Below are 5,678 nucleotides of genomic sequence, written 5' to 3' on the forward strand. Positions count from 1 at the left end.
CTTCTTGCTCCTCTGATGCTGCCTGGCCTGCTGTGTTCATCCAGCTCTACACCTTGTTATCTCAGACAGTGGATGATTCCCTCACTACTGCACTGGAGGGTTAGCCCCATAGTCTGATGTTCTATCGCCAGATTTTCTTAATTAAGGAGCCAGCTTGAGCCAGTAAATTTCCTATCCTGACAGACCCAACATGTTGCACTCAATTTTCATTCAGGGGGATTTGTGAAAGGATTTAGTCAGACATGCTGCCCCTGACTGTAATTGGATGGCAGCCAGGGAAGGGGTGAGTATAGGGGCGCAGTGAGCCAATGCTAAGGGAGGGGCAGGGAATAGATTAGAAGGCCTACCTTGGTACTATGGACCATACTTACAGTTGTTTTAAAATCCTTTAGGCCCTATAATTGTCATTGTTCACACCCCTCATACACATCATGCCATCTCATGTCCCCATGTCATCTCCATAACCATTCACCCTGTATCCACAATAAGCTGACAGGTGCCTTGTAGAGATTTTTAAAAAAGCATATTTCTAACAATCTGATAGAGTTGTCACTTCTTTATCAAAAATGATGTTTGACAGAACCCAGCATGAATTTTAAATGGCTTTGATAAGATTTGAATTTCCTATGTGTGTGATTAATGCCTTACACATTTACACACAGCAGCAGAAATTATACCAGCAATTGTTAATCAATAGTCTCTTCTCATCTCCCTTCCCTCAGATTTCACTTCTTCCCACCCAGTTACTCTGCCATTTATCCCATTCCCTTTTTGCCACATCTCCTTCCCAAAATTCAACCCCTGATCCTTTCTTTCTTGCTTCATATTGTCATGCTTCTACTCATTCTTCCTTTCTTGATTTGATTTGATTTATATTTGTCACATACCTAGGAAAGTGAAAAGTGTTGTTTTGCATGTAGTACAGGCAGATCATAACATACAAAGATTGGAGGGTCACAAGATTAGAAGTTGCTGGAAAAGCTCAGCAGGCCTGGCTGAATTTCTGGAGAGAAGTCAGAGTTAACACGTTGGGCCAATTAACCCATCCTCAGAACTAATGGTAGCTAGCAAATGTTGGTTTATGTACAGAAAATGGGGTGGGGGTAGTGGGTAAGGAGTAAACGTTAGGTGGGGATAGAGTCCAAAGACACAGAAGAGCAGGTGGACAGACAGAGGGGTGGATAATGATCTGACTAGAAGGGTGAATATCTTTTAATAGGGACTGTTAGTGGCTAGCAATGGGTTGTGTGTGAAAGCAGACTATGTGATAACAAGGCCTCATGTGTGTGGGTTAGGGTAAGGACATGGGAGAGCTCAAGCCCTAAAGTTATTGAACTTGATATCAAGAATGAAAGCTTGTAGGGTTCCCAAGTGGAAAATCCCCGCACTTTGGTCCTCACCCACTCTCTTCCCTCTCGCAACAGCAATAGTGTCCTCTTTGTCCTTACCTACCATCCCACCAGCATCCACATCCAGAGGATCGTTAGCCGCATTTCCACCACCACCAGACCCCTCCCTTGTTAGCCTTCTGCAGGGACCGCTCCCTCTTGGATATCTTGCTCCACTCTTCCTTCACTCCCAACACCCAACACAGCCTCATAGCACCTTCTCTTGCAACTGCAGAAGGTGTAACACCTGCCCATTTACCTGCTCACTCCTCAGTATCCAAGGGGCCAAACACACTTTCCAGGTGAGGTAGCACTTTACCTGCACTGTACACAATCTAGTCTACTGCATTCTCTGCTCACAATGTGGTCTGCTCTATGTTTGGAAAACAAAGTGTAGACTGAGTGACTGCTTTGCAGAGCATCTACTTTCTGCTCGCAAAAGAGACCCTGAGCTTCCAGTAGCCTGCCACTTCAACACATCACCCCATTCCCCGGCCAACGTCTCTGTCCCAGGCTTCCTGCTATGCTGCAATGAAGCTCAGCACAAGCTGAAAGAACAGCACTTCATTTTCCACTTGGGAACCCTGCAACCTTCCAGACTCAATATCAAGTTCAATAACTTCAGGGCTTGAACTCAGCCATGTCCTTACCCCACCCTCACACACCAGGCCTTGGTATCACATAGTCTGCTGTTGCACACAACCCATTGTTAGCCACTAACAGTCCCCATTAAGAGCTATTTGCCCTCCTAGCCAGATCATTATCCATTCCTCTATCTGTGCAACTACTCTTCTCTGTTTTTAGGCCCTGTCCCACCTATCATTTATGCCATACACCCTCCCCCAACCTATTTTCCACATATGAATCAGCATTTTCCTAGCTACCATAATTTCTGATGAAGGGTCACTTGACCTGAAGCATTAATTCTGATTTCTCTCCAGAGAGGCTGCTGAGCTTTTCCAGCTATTTCTATTTTTGTGTCTGATTTACAGCATTCAAAGTTCTCTCAGTTTTTATTAAGCTCACAGGGTGATTGAACAGAGGGAGGAATATAAAATTATGGCTGAAAAGAAGGTGCATAAGAAGCAAGAACAACATTAGATTTAAAATTTGCGAGGTCCATTCAGAAGTCTAATAACAGCGGGGAGGAAGCTGTTCCTTCCCTTTCTTCCATTTTCTTCTTCTCATTCTCCCTTTTCCCTCATTGAAGTTTTTTAAAACAGTTTTCTTGCTTTTTGAGAAAATTATATTCAACAAATCTGCAAGACCATCTTCAAGACTTTACTGCTCTAAGCAATTACTTTCAATCTGATAGTCATAAGTATGTCACTTGGCATTAACTCAAAAGCTGATTTATTCCTTCACTGAATTTTTAGCTCAGCCAAACCGTTTGGATCTCTTCAAAGAATAAAAAGATGACATCCCTTCTGCTAAACAAGGTATTTTCAAAGAGAAATAGATTGGAGATTCAAAACTTTGTGACCAGTGACTTGTTAAGTATACTTTTGAGTCTCAGTTCAGGAAATGAATTCAGGTTAATATACAAAGGCTTTACCCAGGTATTATTCTCTAGCTTAGCCTATTTGTGATATTTCTAACAAACTGAAAAAGAAAAGCTTGTTTTCTGAGCAAACATTTAATTATCTTAAAAATATTGTGGCTAATTTTGATGATCGTCGTAAAGTGGACAGTTGAAGGCTTATGGTTCCCCTCCCGACGTTTGAGCAATTTCAAAGCCAAGGAATCACTTAAAAAGGATTTGGTGAACTATGTACATCAAAGTAGCCTTTATATATCAGATCAGTGAGGGACACATTGTCAGGATACTATGTCTGAGTGTGATGTAGTCAGAGTGATTAGCAAATTAGGTACATTTGAGAATTTGGTACACAGGGAAAAGGTGTTTTAAACTAGGTTTTTTAAACAACTTGTAAATTGTGTTTCTTGGTCAGATTTATAAGCAGGTGTAAGGTTTATAAATAAGGTTAAGGCTTACTAAGTTAAGGACAAGCAAAATATAGTTGATATGAGGAAGACAAAGTAAACTACACAAGGTGGGGAATGTGGTTCAGTTGCAGGGAAAATTAGAAAGTCAAAGGTAAGGGAGAAGATAAGATTGTAGGTTAGTGGTGGGGATGATTTTTACCAGCAAATAAAACGAAGGGACAGAATGTATAAATGTCATACTGTCCTAAGGAACCATAAAAAAAGGGAAATTTGATAATAGAACAAACTTAAAGGCTTTGAGTCTCAATGTATGAAGCATTCAGAATAAGGTGGGTGAACTAATGACCCAAATTGAGGTAAATAAAAATGATCTCATAGCCATTATGCAAACATGGTTACAAGGAGATCAAAATTGGGAGCTTAACATTCAGAGATATTCGACATTTCAGAGAGTCAGGAGGAATGGAAAAGGTAGTGGGGTTGCTCTGTTAATAAGAGATTAAATGAAGACAGTGGTGAGAAATGATCAAAGCTTGGATGATGTAGAGTCCATTTCTGTGGAGGTAAAAAACAACGAGGGAAAGAAATATTGATAGAAATAGTGTACAGATGCACAAACAGTTGCTATTCTGTCAGAAAGGCAACAAATCAATAAATAATAGGAGCAAGTAGAACCAATTGAGCAATAATTATGGATGATATAGTGCTTAATCTTCATGTAGATTGGCCTAATCACGTTGGAGAAATGGTCACTATGACAATGAATTCATTGAGTGTATTTGGTTAGTTTCCTAGACCAATATATCATGGAGCCAACCAAGGAACAGGCTACCTTGGATCTGGCACAAAAAGAGAAATTGCTGGTAAATTTCAGCAGTGTCCTTGGATCTGGTAATGGGAAAGAAGGCAGGTTTAATAAATCACCTAAGTAAAAGATCAACAAGGAAATAGTGGTCACAACGGTATAGGCTTTAATATTCAATTTGTAAGTGAGAAATGTATGTCAGAAACAACTATATGCAACTTAAATAAAGGGAAGTACAATGAAATGAGGATAGTATTAGCTAAAGTGAGCTGGGCAGATAGATTGACAGGAAAGACAGTAAGCAAGCAGTGGCAGACATTTAAGGAGGTAATTCATGACCCTCAGCAAAAATACATTCCAGTAAAGAAGAAAGATCCTAAAAGAGACCATGGTTAATCAAGAAAGTTTAGGAGAGCATAAAGTTGAAAGAAAACACATATAAATTGGTAAAAGTCAATGCTGGCCCAGAAGACTGGGATAAATTCATAATCCAGCAAAAAGAACTGAAAAGATAATAAAGACAGGGAAAATAAACTAACAGCAAACCAGTAAGTATATAAAAACTGACAATAGGAGCTTCTTCAAAAATATAAAATGGAAGAGAGATCGAGGTAAATGTAGACCCCTTGGAAAATAAATCTGTGGAGACGGTTATGGGGAACAAGTAAATGGCAAAGAGTTAAACAGATATTTTGCATCAATATTTACAGTGGAAGATACTTCAAACATCCCATTAATGCTGCAGAATATGGGAGAGTAATTAAGTACCATCACCATCATTAGAGAAGTAGTATCAGACAAACTAGTGGGGTCAAAGGCGGATAACACCTCTGTCCCTGATGGTTTGCATCCTAGGATCCTAAAAGAGGTAACTAAGGTGATAATAGATGCATTGGTCATAGTTTTCCAAAAACTCTTGGAATCTGGAGAAGTATTAGAGAATTAGAAAACTATCAAAGTGAAACTGCTGTTCAAAAAGGGAGGGAGGTAAAAAATGAACAACTATAAACAGATTAACCTACTGTCTATTGTTGGAAAAGTATTGGAATCAATCGGCAAGAAAGTAATAGCAGGACATTTGGAAAATCATAATCTCATCAAACAAAGTCAGCATGGCTTTAGGAAAGAGAAATCATGCCTGTCTAATTTATTAGAGTTTTTGAGGAAGTCTCAACCAGAGTGGATAGAGGGAAACCAGTAGACGTCTTTATTTAGATTTCTAGAAGGTGCTCAACAAAGTACCTCACAAAAGGTTAAGTCAAATATAAGTGTCCACAATGTTGGAAGTAGTATATTAGCTAGTAGGCAGTCAGAACAATGTGTTCTTTTTTCAGTTTGGTGACCTGTGATCAGTGGGGTTCCACAGGGATCAGTGTTGGTACAGCAACTGTTTACAATATATATTAATGACTTGCAGGATGGAAACAAATGTACTCTAGCCAAATTTGCAGACAACACAAAAATAGGTAGAAAGGCAGGTTGCAAGAGAGATACAAAGAGTTTACAGAGAGATATTGATTGACTAAATAAGTGGGCAA

Source organism: Rhincodon typus, chromosome 6 (genome assembly GCF_021869965.1).
Source record: "Rhincodon typus isolate 14 chromosome 6, sRhiTyp1.1, whole genome shotgun sequence".
Taxonomy (NCBI): Eukaryota; Metazoa; Chordata; class Chondrichthyes; order Orectolobiformes; family Rhincodontidae; genus Rhincodon; species Rhincodon typus.